At 42.9% G+C, this 15,620-nt stretch overlaps 1 non-coding gene across 1 annotated transcript; it reads left to right on the forward strand.

The window, feature by feature from the left end:
- Window positions 1-5,193: 5,193 nt before the first annotated feature.
- Window positions 5,194-5,357, forward strand: LOC131907572 (U1 spliceosomal RNA). Its single transcript, XR_009378474.1, has one exon. It is a non-coding gene; the product is annotated as a U1 spliceosomal RNA (small nuclear RNA).
- The last annotated feature ends 10,263 nt before the right edge of the window (window positions 5,358-15,620 follow it).

The following is a 15,620-nucleotide window of genomic DNA, read 5'->3' on the forward strand; positions in this document are numbered from 1 at the left end:
ATAATGCTTAGTTCTCCACTGGTTCTTGTGGAGTCCATTATTTTAGAATGGACTCCTTATTAAAAATGTTTATTGGACCTGTACTGCGGGCCGCAGGAATGTATCATTAGAACTCAGCTGGTTATGGCAAAGTCACTACCTGGAGGGATCAAGGAATTCCTCCAGAGGAAGCCAAATTCCAAGGAGCTTTTAGTGTTATTTGGCTTGTTATATATCAGCTGTATTCTGTTATGAAAATCATGTGTGCTGTCATAGTTTTCCTAATTGATTTTTCCCTAAGAAGGGCTAACAGTGTGGACTGATCACTCTCTGGACATACACATTCCAGGTTTTTGGAGAACAGCCTCAGGAAAGGCTTCCTCTGGAATCATATCTCCCTTAGCCACTTTCAAGGACTAGCAGTAATAACAGTCCACATGCAAGTCTCCTGACTTAAGATAAATTCCACAAGGAGACACTGCCTAGGTCAGGTGGATGTTGAGTAATAGCTTTACACAATTTAGCTCAGACCCTCCTTTCTTACATCCTTACTAACTTCATAGACTGCTAACTCCTTACCTAACCACTTCTGGGAATATTTAGATAACCTTCTGTGCTGACAGCTATGCTCAGCCAGAACCCCAGTTCAAGCCTCCCTGTAATTATCATCATTGGCAGCATCCGGCCAGGTCCATCCCCAGATAGAGGAAAGTACCTTATCAGAGATACCTCAGTAGTCTCTAAGAACAGACTTAAGCATTCAGGCTACCTATTTGAGAAGGCCTGGTGGATGTGCCAATTAACTTCCCCCTTTCCCAACTCTTAACTTCTAGTTCCAGATCTCCCTTTATCATCAGAGGCATTTAGCTGTACACAGGTTGCCTAGCGATTGAGCACACTTTCCCCCACCCTGCAGAAAAATGGAAGATAACTTGGACAGATAGGAGCCACAGGAAAAAAGAAGGCAGTTTTATTTTCTCCCATTGACCTAGCAACTTATATAGTCTTAACATTTTTCTACCAATCACATTTAAGACTATAGTGGAGCATATAAGATCCCTCTTCTTAGATATTACCTGAATTTAGCCTTTAGTTAATTCATTGCCCCATTAGTCACTTCCCTTTGGGGTTGCAAATGATAATTAACAATTATTGCCTCTCTGTGTGATTCTTAGCACCCTTCCGTTTGACCCTGGAAGCCTGGCTTTCACTGCCAAGGGATTACTGCTTTTTTTTTTTTTTTTTTCTCAAGACAAGGTTTCTCTGTGTAGCTTTGCGTCTTTCCTGGAACTCACTTGGTATCCCAGGCTGGCCTCGAACTCACAGAGATCCGCCTGGCTCTGCCTCCCGAGTGCTGGGATTAAAGGCGTGCACCACCACCACCCGGCGGGATTACTGCTTTTAAGTGTATATTTACTGGGACTTCCGGGGCATAAGAGGACGGAGAAGAGAAAAGAGAATGGAAAAACTAGATTGGTAAGAAATTGAGAGGAACAAACTGAGTCAGGGAAGAACTAGATTGAAGGGCTAGAAGAGAGTACTAGAGGAATGAGATCGAAGATGAGGAAGAGTAAGATGGGGAAGTCCTAGCTGGTTATGAACAAAATGAAAAGGACCTAGATGAGGCAGAATTAAGACAAGAGAATTAAGATAGAACTTAGAGGGAGCAGTAGATAAATATAGAGAGAAATCAGACAAGAAAGGAGCTAGGCACGAGAACAGAACTGAAGCTGTCTATATAGGATGTTATGCCAGAGGAATTAAAGCAAGTGAACTACAGAGCTTGGTGTGCTGAGATTTTATTTCCCAAAAATAGTTTTCGCCGTTAGTAGTTATCTCTCCTGAGCCCCTGGGATGTGTAATATTAAGGCTGGTCCCTTTAATATTATAGTAAAGAGATGGGTCCGTGGGTAAAGAGCATGTGTAAGGAGTGGAATTTGGATCCCCAAAACCTACACAAACGCCAGGTGAGTATATGCTATTATCCCAGCACTCGGGAGGCAGAGCCAGGTGGATCTCTGTGAGTTTGGGGCCAGCCTGGTCTACAGAGTAAGATCCAAGACAGGCACCAAAACTACACAGAGAAACCCTGTCTCTAAAAACCGGAAAACAAAAACAAAAACAAGGTGTCCAGCTAGATTGGTGAGCTCTAGGTTCCAGTGAGAGACCCTGTCTCAATAAGAGAGACAGAGATCAATCAAGGAAGACATTTTGCGGGGGGTTGGTACAGGGTTTCTCTGTGGAGCTCTGGTTGTCCTGGAACTTACTCTGTAGACCAGGATGGCCTCAACTCAGATTTCCATCCACCCACCTCTCTAAAGTACTGGGATTAAAGGCTTGTGCCAACAATTGCCGGGCCACTTACAATCTCAGCCCTTAGGAGGCAGAGGCAAGATCTCAATTTCTCAGGCAGTCCCAGATCAAACTGGCCTACAGGACCCAGTCTCAAAGCAATAACAACAAAAATACCCAAAATAAACCCCAGAAAAAATAACAAAGACTCCAATATGCAGCTTCATAGTGACAGAAGTCCCTACATCTGTTTACGGAGACCACGAGCAGTGGTCTTCCTGTGCCACTGAAGCCTGTGTAAGCATACTCTGAGATTTGCACGTGTTGTACCCGTTTCTCGAAACCCCCAGAGACCACCAAGGAGCTGGTTTCCATAAGGGTCCTTTTATTCAGGTTCAACCTGGGCCGCCTAATGGCAGATGGAAGGAAATGTGGTGACAGCCATGAGCCCAGGTGTAGAGGATTTTTATAGGGAAAAACCGCTAGCCGGGAATTGGCAACTTGAGATTGGGTAGAAGGGGCAAGGTGATTTTTTGAAACTATTGGTCTAGACTTTGGACTCGAAACCACAACCCGCTGAACAGGATTATCTGGACTGCTCAGCAGGATTATCTAGATATCTCCAAGGGCCATAAACCACAGACAGGATCTTGTTAAGCTTTCCTTTCATGTATAAACAGCAGACAGGATGTCTGCAGGAGGATACTGCTCTGTATCAATTTGAGTTATCATGGCATATTCCTGAACCTGTAAAGTTAAGTCTAGGCCTTCACACACGATGATGCTTAACAATGCTATTCTCAGAGCATTGTGCTCATTATTAAGTGACACACAACTGGCTAAATGTCACCCAATTGTAAGTTTTAGAACTTTATGTTCAACATTATGAACCCTGGGGACATTCAAATCAACACTATGATGAGAGTCTACTTCACATCTGCCTGATACTAATATTAATAATATTTAAAACTGAAGAATCACATGTTACATGCTATAAACTTTGAAAGAGATCAACAGAGGAAGAGAACATATAAACAAACAATAAATATATAAATAATAAACTACACAATGGAATATGAAGCCATTGTGTTGACAACCTTTAAATAGTTCCCAAACAAAGCCAGACAAAGTAGCCCCAGGATGGGGTTGGAGAGATGACTCAGTGGTTAAGAACACTTGATGCTCTTGCAGAAGACCTGGGTTCAATTCCCAGCAGCACATGGTGGCTCACACCAGTCTATAATTACAGTCCCAGGGAATCCTAAGGCTTCTGCAAGCATCAGTCCTGCTTGTGGTGCATAGACATACATGCGTGCAAAATGCCCATATTCACAAAATAAACATAAGTGAAAAAGTTGCCAGGCAGTGATGGCCCACGCCTTTAATCCCAGCACTCAGGAGGCAGAGGTAGGGGGATCTCTGTGAGTTCAAGGCCAGCCTGGTCTACAGAGTGAGTTCCAAAACAGCCAGGCCACACAGTGAAACCCTGTCTTGAAAAATCAATCAATCAAACAAACAAAACAAGAAAAGAGGGGAGGAAAAAAAGAAAGAAAAAAATTGCCCCAGGAAGCCATGATGAATCAGTGATAATGATGTTATATGTGGATGTATATACATGTGGTTTTTTTTGTTGTTGTTGTTTGTTCGTTTTTCAAGACAGGGTTTGTCTGTAGCCTTAGCTGCCCTGGAATTCACTCTGTAGACCAGGCTGGCTTTGAACTCACAGAGATCTGCCTGCCTCTGCCTTCAGAGTTCTGGGATTAAAGGCTTAGGAGCTTCCAGTGGAAGCTCCATCTCAGCCCCTGGCACCCTGGCATACCCAAAGAGTCTGGAATGCTCTGGTGGAAGATCCATCTCAACTCCCCTCCCCTATCTCTTTCCCCAAATCTGACCCTTCAAAGCCCACCAAACACGGCTCCTCCCCCAGAGATGCTCAAGACCACTCCCACAGGGTATTTAAACTGCATCCCAGAAAACAGACAGGTGGTTTTTTGGTCTCTAGTCCCTGTCTTCTCTCTGGGGGCTGGAGAATCACCTGGGAATGCTTTTCCCATTAAACCGGGGCTTTTTCTAATTCAATCTGATTTGATTTGATTTGGACTTTTGCATCAGCGGAGAGGCTGATGGGATGCAAAAACCTTTCAGCCACCACTGCCTGGCCAGATTTAAAAACACAAAACAAAAGTTATATGGCTTGGGATTGACCTGAGTGGAAGAATATGATCTTAACAAGTGTGAGGCCCTGGGCTTGATCCCTAGGGCTGCAGGGAGAAAACACCTGGGGGACAATACCTTGTTATCCCAGACCTGAGGTTCCCAGACCTTAGCACAACTGACCCCATTCAAGCCATAAATGTTTGTAGACAGCTGTTGGAACACAGTCCACGAATGGAGCTGTGTGAGGAGAATTCTGAGTGCTTGTGAGAAAACTCCAAGAAAACAAGACAAGAGTCTTGTGACCTCAGTTTCTTCAAAACATGGGATTGTGCTGTGGAATAATCCTTCTGTGCACTGTGTGACTATATGTTGCTATGATTGGTTTAATAAAAAAGCTAGCTGGCCAATAGCTGAACAGGATAACATTAGGCGGGTAAGCCAAACTGGGAATGATGGGATGAGGAAGGGTGGAGTCAGAGGAGTCGCCAGCCCGAGAACGAGTCAGACACACACAATGAAATAGTAAAGCCACGAGCCTGGGGCAGCACACAGATTAACAGAAATGAGTGAAGTTGTAAGAGCTAGTTAATAACAAGCCTGAGCTATTGGCTGAGCATTTGTAATTTGTACTAAGTTAGAAAGAAAACTTCAAGAATGAGAGAATAAGGAAGAAAAAAAGAGTTGGAAGGAGAACATCAAGAGAGTTGGGAGGAAACATCGAGAGACAGAAGTGACATTTCTGGAAGGAGATAAGAATACAGAATCATACTTACCTGGCAGGGGAGATACCATGACCACGAAGGTGGTTTTCCCAGGGCGAGGCTTATCCATTGCACTCCGGATGTGCTGACCCCTGCGATTTCCCCAAATGCGGGAAACTCAACTGCATAATTTGTGGTAGTGGGGGACTGCGTTCGCGCTCTCCCCTAAAAAGAAAGAGAGAAAAAAAAAGAAAAAAAAAAGAAAAAAAGAAAAAAAAAAAAAAGAATACAGAATCAGAATACAAGAGAAGAATAAAGAAAAGGTCCGAAGGAAACCATCAAGAGTGTGCAAGTGTCTTTTTCCTAAGCCCTCAGATTAATGAAAAAAAGTTATAGTAGGCACCAACTCCATGGATTCCCTTTGAGCCCTGAGCTGCTGGGGCCTGGTACCCAGGCAGCGAAACCTGACAACCTGGGTCATTCCTCAGGACCCATGTGGGAGGAGAGATGACTCCCCACTAGCTGTTCTCTGACTCCCCACACACATGTACAGCAAGCAAGTAAATGGATCTTTCATGAACAGATTTAGCCAGGCAGTGGTAGCGCAGGCCTTTAGTCCCAGCACTCAGGAGATAGAGGAAGGCAGATCTTGGAAGTCAAGGCCAGCCTGGTCTACAGAGAGAGTTCCAGGATAGCCAAGGAAGGCTATATAGAGAAACCCTGGCCCCCCCCCCCAAGAAAAGAAAAAAATATGTTGGGGATTTAGCTCAGTGGTAGAGCGCTTGCCTAGCAAGTACAAGGCCCTAGGTTCGATCCTTAGCTAAAAAAAAAAAAAAAAAAAAGAATCAGAAGCCAGGCATAGTGGCACATACCTGCAATCTCCCTAAAAAGAAAGATGAGGGGGGCTGGAGGGATGGCTCAGAGGTTAAGAGCACTGGCAGCTCTTCCAGAGGTCCTGAGTTCAATTCCCAGCAACCACATGGTAGCTCACAACCATCTATAATGGGATCTGATGCCCTCTTCTGGCCTGCAGGTGTACAGGCAGATCGAACATCATATTACATAAAATAAATAAATCTTTTAAAAAATTATTAAAAAGGAAAGAGACGAGGAGCATGAGGAACAACTCAGGACACAAGCTTTTTCTGATGGTTAACCACGAAGCTTAGAAGGTGAAGTAGACAAGTTAGATATGCATTTAAACTGAGAAATTTCTGCATGCTTCAAATACCATCACTGCAGCTAAGTGATGAAAATTGGTCCTACTCAGGTCTTTTAAAGTGCCCTAAACTTTGTTGTCTGCAAAGCTATTAAGCTACTGATTACCAATCTCCTTCCTTCCTTCCTTCCTTCCTTCCTTCCTTCCTTCCTTCCTTCCTTCCTTCCTTCCTTCCTTCCAATTGCAGATACAAATGAGATCACGGAGCACTTTTCCTTCTGCCTTCTCTCACTCATGGTGCTGTGGGGTATGCACCAGAGAAGACTACTTGGACACAGGTTTAAGCCAATAGAAAGTCTTTATTAGCCAGCCAGAGACTACACTGGGTGTTCGGGATCCCAGTGTAGCCCCAGGCCTTTCTCAGGGTTAGTTTTTAAACATAAAACCACATCCTGGTTTGATACACTTCAGTTAACAAGAACAGTTAGCAGGAAGCGAAACTACAGAAGCCAAACAGCAAAATTAGCAAATTTAGAAACTTTCCTGGAACTATGGATTTTGATGGGTTAGGTCTTTAGTTTAGCAGGTGGTGCTGTCTGCCATAGCTCCAGAGGCAGTGGGACCATGGGGAATGGAGCTGATGAATGAGGTGGACTAAAGTCTCATACAGTAGCCACAAAACTATATTAGAACATCAGACAACCCTCCACAACTTTGAGGGTTGCAGCAATGGGTAATTTGAATCGAACCCACTCCTATCTGCTACACCTGGGAGGAGCATGAAAACACATTAAAAGAGCAATCCTGTAGGCGGAGTTTGCCTGCCCCCAGTAACTGCCAGCTGCTTCCTGAATAACTCTCTCATTTTTGATGTTTTACTTCTAACGAATTTTAACTCTCTCCTTATTTTTTCTCTTACAGCTTATATACCCCAACAAAATCTTTCAGGCAATATAAAAATTACAATGTGGTTACATTCTGTTTTTCAAGTGAATGATTACAATGAAGACAAGTAAACAGCATATTTTTCATTTTCCTTACATGACTAAACATGTATTTTATGTATTACAGGTGAAAAACAAATTATCCCAAGAACCCATATACATTCATATCCAAGCAACTTGTTATAGATTAACAGTGCATAAGCAAGCAAGATATTCTTTTATTGGCAGGCTGCATTTTGCAGTCACAAAGAAAGGACCAATCACTTTATTACTTATCTTGAAAGGTAATCTTATAAGGAATCTTAAAAGAATCACAAATCTAAACTTTTATATATGAAAAAAAATCAGTCAGCTCTTCTTTAAATCTTTAGGGTGCATAATCTTCATCAATAGTGTCTTATATCAGGGGATTGAGTGCAGAAATGGGTATAAGGAATTAATCATCACCTTTGTTCATCAACCAATCCTAGCAAGGAAAGTATGTCAGCTAATGATAATTGAGCTGCTTTGTTCTTGTTCCCTGACCTTAACAAGTTCCTCAATCGACTATGTGCCTTTTTAAAACTTTAGATTGTCTTCTTGGGTTTTTCACCTCAAAACTATTTAACAAAAACATCTTAGTCTAACTTTAAGTTATTTTCAAAGCTTTGTTTCAGCTATGATGCACTCCCAAACCTGTGAACACATCTCCCAACATTAAGGTTAAAAGAATTTAAGTTAGCTGGGCAACTGGGACTCATTTGTTTTTCTTAGTCATTAACCTAAGCCACAATCTATATGACTTCTCAATAGAAACTCATGTGTTCTAACTGTATGACACTTCCTCATCTTTATTTTATTTATTTATTTATTTATTTTTTAAGATTGATTTATTATGTATACAGCATGTATGACTGCAGGTCAGAAGAGGGCATCAGATCTCATTACAGATGGGTGTGAGCCACCATGTAGTTGCTGGGAATTGAACTCAGGACCTCTGGAAGAGTAGTCAGTGCTCTTAACCTCTGAGCCATCTCTCCAGCCCCTCTTGTCTTTATTTTTAATAATCAAAACTCTACTTAAACTAACATTATTATTATCAATTAGACAGTACAGCTTAAGAAGAAACCATCTTCATAATAATCCACAGATTAAAAACGTCCAGTAGAATGGGATGTTTCCATGAGATAAACACGCATTCACAGCATGCCAGATCCCAGAGAAAGATAGCAGCAGCAAATATGTAAAGGTACAGCAGAAGCAAAAGACATTCTGGAGTCTGTGGTCTCAGGGCCTTGTCTATCTGAGATTCACCCATCAGGGATTTTCCTCCTGGTGGCTGACACCTGAACTTCAGTTGCCACCGGCTGCTCCTCTGACATGGCCACCAGCAGTCAGATTTGGTGACTAGTGCCTTTACCCAATGAGCCATCTTGATTGCTCAATGCTATTTTCATCTAGTGGGTAGAGGCCAGAGATGCTGCTTAAGGACCCTGCACTATATGGGAGAACCCTCAAAGCAAATAAGAAGCTTCTAAACCCACATGTCAATGATAGTGAGCTGAGAAATGCTTACAGCCCTGAGGGTGTACTGCTTGTCTAAACAGTCTGTTGGTTTGGACTTGGACTTGGGGCAAGGATGTTAGACTGACTTGTTTCTTTTCTTCTTCTTCTTCTTCTTCTTCTTCTTCTTCTTCTTCCTCCTCCTCCTCCTCCTCCTCCTCCTCCTCCTCCTCTTCCTCCTCCTCCTCTTCTTCTTCTTCTCTTCCTCCTTCTTTCCTTTTTCTTCTTTTCTTCAAGACAGGGTTTCTCTGTGTAGCCCTGACTGTCCTGGAATTCACTTTGTAGACCATGCTTGTTGGGGAATATTATTTTAAGGTGTGTTACTTTTGTTTATGTTATATTTATTTAACTCTGTGAAGCTGTGTTGTGCCTAAAACACCTGATGACCTAATAAAGAGCTGAAATGTCCAATGGCGAGAGAGGAGAAAGGATAGGTGGGGCTGGCAGGTAGGGAGAATATATAGAGGGAGATATCTGGGAGAGAGGAGAACTAGGAACCAGAGAAGGAGGAGACTCCAGGGGCCAGCCACCCAGCTACACAGCAAGCCATGGAGTAAGAGTAGGATTTACAGAAGTAAGAGAACAGGAAAAGCCCAGAGGCAAAAGGTAGATGGGTTAATTTAAGATAAGAAAAGCTGTCTAGAAACTAAGGCAAGCTAAGGCCTGGCAATTGTCCATGATTTATTTGGGAGCTGTGTGGAGGGACCCCAAAAAGAGTGAAAACAAGCAACAACACATTGCTGTGGAATGTCGTTCTGTATGCTGTGAATGTATGCTGCTCTGATTGGTTGATAAATAAAGCTGTTTGGCCAATGGTGAGTCAGAATAAGGTTAGGCAGGACATTCCAACTAGAGAGGAAGGAGAAAGGCAGAGTTGAGGAGACACTGCTGCCAGGAAAAACAAGATGTAAAGTACCAGTAAGCCACAAGCCACATGGCAAAGTATAGATTTATAGAAATTTAAGATGTAAGAGCTAGCTAGTGAGAAGCCTAAACCGTTAGGCCATATAGTTTGAAAAAAAAATGTAAGCCTCTGTGTGTTTATTTGGGTCTGAGCGGCTGTGGGCCCTGGGCAGGACCAGAGAAAACTCCAGCTACAACACATGCTGGCCTCAAACTCATAGAGATCTGCCAGCCTCTGCCTCTCAATTGCTGGGATTAAACGCTGCCACCACCACCTGGCTTCTTTTTTTTTTTCTTCCTGTCTTGCTTCTTATTTGAGCCTCTCAGAATCCTTAGGAACCCCACCTTAGCCATAAGGCTTCTATCAGATGTTTTCATTCACTACTTTGCTTTCTTGAAGTCACCTGAGAGATTCTAACTCGTCTTTTCACTCTTTTTCTTGCCAACACGAAACTATCTTGTTTGTTTGTAGTTTTCAAGACATGTTCTCTTTCTATATCTCAGGCTGGCCTGGAACTCCCAATAATCCTTTTGCTTTAGACTCCTGGTGATGGGATTACAGGCACACATCACCACACCCAACCAGCTACACCTATCTCAGGTCTCTGAATTCATTATCCATGCAGGTGATCCTTACTTTTCTAGGGCAAGAAATACAGATACTAATGTTGCCAAACAATGTATTTCCCTGATTTATTTTTATTTATTCACATATTTTTACAGTGAACCCATGGCCTTGTACATGCTAGGTGTGCTTGATAGTTTTGTATCAACTTGACACAAACTAAAGTCATCTGAGAGGAGGGAACCTCAATTAAGAAAATGCCTCCATAGGGCTAGAGAAATGGCTCAGTGATTAAGAGCACTGCCTGCTCTTCTAGGGGATCTAGGTTCAATTCCCAGCACCCACGTGGCAGCTCACACCTCTCTGTAACTCCAGTTCCATGTAGCCAAAACACCAGTAAACATAAAATAAATAAGAAAAGAAAATTCCTCCATAAAATCCAGCTGTAGGGCATTTTCTTAATTAGTGATTGATGGGGAAAGGCCCACCCCATTATGGGTGGGGCTGTCTCTGGGCTGGTAGTTCTGGGCTCTATAAGAAAGCAGACTGACTTCAGTGGTGGTAGTAGCACAGGTCTTTAATCCCAGCACTTGGGAAGCAAAGACAGGTAAATCTCTGTGAGTTCAAGGACAGCCTGATCTACAAAGTGAGTTCCAGGAAAGGCTCCAAAAGCTACGCAGAGAAACCCTGTCTTGAAAAACTTAAAAACTTAGAAAAAAAAAAAAAAGGCAGACTGAGCAAGCCATGGGAAGCAAGCCAGTAAGCAGGTCCCCTCCCTGGCCTCTGCATCAGTTCCTGCCTCCAGGATCCTGTTTTGAGTTCCTGCCCTGACTTCCTTCAGCAATGAACAGCAATGCTGAAGTGTAAACCAAATAAACCCTCTCCTCCCCAGCTTGCTCTTTGGTCATGCTCTTTCATCATAGTAATAGAAACCCTGACTAGGTAAGCACTTTGCTATGAGCTCTTATATCCCCAGACCTAGATCTCTGTAACTTACTTTCTTCTCTAGGTAACTATTTTACTTTTCCTTCTTTACATTTGGAAATAAATAAATAAATCTTATTTATTTATTTATTATGTATCCAACATTCTGCCACCATGTAACTTTGCATGCCAGAAGAGGGCACCAGATCTCATTATAGATGGCTGTGAACCACCATGTGGATGCCGGGAATTGAATTCAGGACCTCTGGAAGAGCAGTCAGTGCTCTTAACCTCTGAGCCATCTCTCCAGCCCAAAAGACTTTTTTTTTTTTTTTCCAGAGCTGAGGACCGAACCCAGGGCTCAACAACTGAGCTAAATCCTCAACCCCATAATAAATAAATCTTTTTTAACTGTACATTATGGATTTACTATAGTGTGTTTTCTTATATACCTCCCCACAATATTGTGAGTTTTGAGATGGTGTCTCCATGTGTCATCCACAAAGGAGTTAAATATTTCATCATCCCGTGTCAGCCTCTCACGTGCTAGGATTATAGGCATGTGACATCACATCCCTCTTGCTCACAACATTGTGATAATAAGATGCATTGAAGTTGATATGTGCAACTCTCATTTATTCATTTATGCTACCCTGCTTCACCCTGCAAGGATGTAAGCTCCATAAAGATATAAATGTTTCTAAGAAAACAATTTTAGGGCTGGGGTTGTAGCTCAGTGGTAAAGTGTGTGCCTAGCATGTGTATCAATTTTTTTCTGTCCAACACGACACTGGGGACCTGCAATTTCTGTCCTTTCAAGGGGGAAGCAAAAGACTTGCCACAGGTTTGAGTCCAGCTGGGGCTTCACGACAAATCCCAGGGTACATAGTGAGATCCTGCCTCAGAGCAACAGCAACAAATTAAAATTTTTAGTTAATGTAAAAAGTAATAGGTTTCAGAGCTGGAGAGAGGGCTCAGCAGTTAAGAGCACTGGCTGCTCTCCCAAAGGACCTGGGTTCAATTCCCAACACCCACATGGTAGCTTATAACCATCGATAATTCCAGTTTCAGGGGACTCGATGCCCTCTTCCAGTCTCTATGGGCGACAGGCATGCATGAGTGCACAGACATGCAGACAAACACTCAGACACGTAAAATAATTTAAGAAAGAAATAATAGTTTTGGTATGACATTTTCATACATATAGTGTATGTGTTTGTTTATATTCTACAAATATGGGGGCTCTCTGCAACCACTGAGACTAGCAGAGTGTCACTCCATATGAGGCAAGAAGAAAGTCGGGTTCAACCCGACTCAGTAGCTGGTATTGGTTTAAACTTCTAGAGTCTGACACTGGGCAGTTTATTTTGGGCATATTTAAGTAAGTACCATTTGGAAAAAAAAGTTTTCTGGTGATAATTAGTTTAGTCTGGTGTGCACAATAAAGCTTAAAACATGCATTGAGCCGGGTGGTGATGGCACACACCCTTAATCCCAGCACTCGGGAGGCAAAGCCAGGTGGATCTCTATAAGTTTGAGGTCAGCCTGGTCTACAGAACGAGATCCAGGACAGGCACCAAAACTACACAGAGAAACCCTGTCTTGGAAAAAAAAATGCATTGAAACTATTTGTAAAGTACATGTGACCTCTTCCACAATGATGGGTTCTATAGATTGACTACATGTGACATTTTAAGGGTCTGGGGGAGGTGTGGTCTTGGTTATACATACAGCACAAAGGTCATCAGGCTATAAGTCACCTTTGCTCCCATTTGTAAGGTACATGTGCCATCTCCCATAAGGATGGGTTCTATAAATTGAGAAACAATGCTCAAGGTAAGGGTCCAGGGAGGATAACTGAAAAAAGAGTCTGGGAGATCCAGCTGTGTCCTGGCCTTACGGATAGTGCAGAAGTCAGCAGGCTATTAACCACGTCCATTCCCAGCCTTCCCGGTGGGAAACAGGTGTACACCCCTTTCTTTAAAGAGACAACCTTGAGCGTTTAACATTCCTGCTGGTTTCCCGAGGGCTCGTCTGTGAACACAAGGACTCTGTGCCCCCCACATACATATGAGAGAAAACATGACACGCTGTATTTCCCCATTTTCTCTCTTGTCCCTCCTTCCTCCTCTACTTACCCCTTTCTTCACCTAGCATAGTCCCCCTCACATTTTCATATCCTACATACTGGATATGAGAGAAGACACGATATTCGTCTTCCTGTCCAGTCTATTTTGCTTGATGGGATGATCTGCAGCACCATACATTTCCTTGCAAATGATATGATTTCAGTGTTCTTTATGGTGGGATAAAACCCCATTGTATGTACCTAGCACATTTTCTTTATCCAGTCATCTGTTGATGGGTATCTTGGACGGTTCCATGTTTTCGCTGATGTGAGTAGTGCTGGAATAAACACAAATGTGAAAACACAGATTTCTACTAGTTTTAGTCTTTGCTGTGTTGATGGAGCTTGAGACAGTGACTAGCACAAGGCAAACTCCAAAGACATTAGTTAGTAGAATGAGAGGGTATGTCTGAGGCTTGACTCCTTCTCTGCGGCCCTTCTCTGAGTTAAGTCCTCCCTTGGTTGTTCTGTGCTTTCTAGACATTGACCTGTTGGTTTGTCAAACCCTGCCGAGACTCTCATTTTACTTCCCTTCCAACTAGAAGAGGTCAAGCTTGAAGAGAAGAAATCGCGAGGAAATGGAAATGTCCTCAGTGTAGGGCTCCGCCAGGTTTGGAGACCCACGGCCACCAGATGGCAGTAGGCGCACACTGGAAACCAGGCTGCCAGGGCTCTCTCCAACAGGTGTCTTCAATTCACACGTTTTCCCCGGTTTGTTTTCTAGTCCAGTGGCTGAACAGCTTGAGCATTGTTGTGACTGCAGTTACTTTTCATTCTGATCACCTTATTAGCATTCCCTTCTGCAGGTTTATGCAAATGTTCTTTCTTCTTTCTTTCTTTCTTTCTTTCTTTCTTTCTTTCTTTCTTTCCTTCCTTCCTTCCTTCCTTCCTTCCTTCCTTCCTTCCTTCTTCCTTCTTTCCCTTTCTTTCTTTTTGAGGCAGGGTCTCCCTGGCTGTCCACTGGAACTCACTCTGTAGACCAGGACTGACTTGAACTCATGGAGTTCTACCCGCCTCTGCCTCCTGAGTGCTGGGATTAAAGGCATGTGCCTCTATGCCTGGCTACAAACGTGTTTTGTATTTTCTCTTTCGTTTGATAATACGAAATGCTAGAGCAGAACAGAGGGTGCTGAGCTAAAGTCACGTGACATAATCCTTTTACAGTGCATCATTTAAACGCACTTCTGGGAGTTTTAGTGAGTTATCATTCACTAAATTCATTGAGGGTTCAGTCCTGCAAACACTATCACTGTCTAACCCAGAACATGTGCACCGCCCTAAAAGAAACTGTCTGTATGACATGGTCACTCCCCACTTCCCATCATAGCATCTCCTCATAACCACTAATCTACCTTATGTCTCTGCAGATACACCCTTGTGGGCATTTTAGATGAATGGGTTCAGTATGTCAGCCAGACTTTTGCAATCTTAAGATTTTCCTATGACATTAATGATAAAACTTGTTTGTTTGTTTTTGTTTTGTCTAAAACACTAAAGTAGTGTACAAAAAAAAGCAGTTTGGAATTATCAGTAACCTTAATTTAATTTAATACTTCATAATACAATTTTTTTGTTTGCGTTATCTATTGGACTTGTCTGCCCTCTTGGATTGGAACACTGTTTTTGTTTGTTTGTTTGTTTTTGCTTGTTTAGGTCTTTGTTTATTTGGTTTTTGGTTTGTTTTTTTTAGTTTAGTTGGGTTGGGTTTGTTTTGCTTTTGCTTTTCAAGGCAAGGTTTCTTTGTGAAGTTCTGGCTGCCCTGGAACTCGCTCTGTAGTCCAGGCTGGTTTGGAACTCAGAGATCTGCCTGCCTCTGCCCCTGAGTGCTGGGATTAAAGGTGTGCGCCACCACCTCCCAGCATGGTGTTTTTATTTGGCTTTTTTGTTGTTTTGTTTTTGGTTTCTGATTTTTCGACACAGGGTTTCTCTGTGTGACAGTCCTGGCTGTCCTGGAACTCACTCTGTAGACCAGGCTGGCCTTGAACTCACAGAGATCCACCTGCCTGAGTGCTGGGATTAAAGGCATGTGCCACCACACCTGACTGTATTTTTGTTTTTTAATTGTGATAAGTTAGGGGCAAAGAGATGCAGGTGACTGAGAAAGATTGGCAGGTTTCAGGGCTTTTTAATTCTCTAGAACATAAAAAGCCAAATAATAGCCAGATATTTACCCATAATGCTCTCTAGCTTCTCTCAAAGGTGAGATTTTTCTCACTGTTTTGTTGGCTCTGGGCCCAGAGCTGGCCCAGGTGTTTTTGGTGGGTTTAGCCACAGCCCACAGCACAGGCATTTCTGAGAACAGCTGGGCTCTTTAGCCAATGCTAGG

This window comes from Peromyscus eremicus, chromosome 3, assembly GCF_949786415.1.
Source record: "Peromyscus eremicus chromosome 3, PerEre_H2_v1, whole genome shotgun sequence".
NCBI lineage: Eukaryota > Metazoa > Chordata > Mammalia > Rodentia > Cricetidae > Peromyscus > Peromyscus eremicus.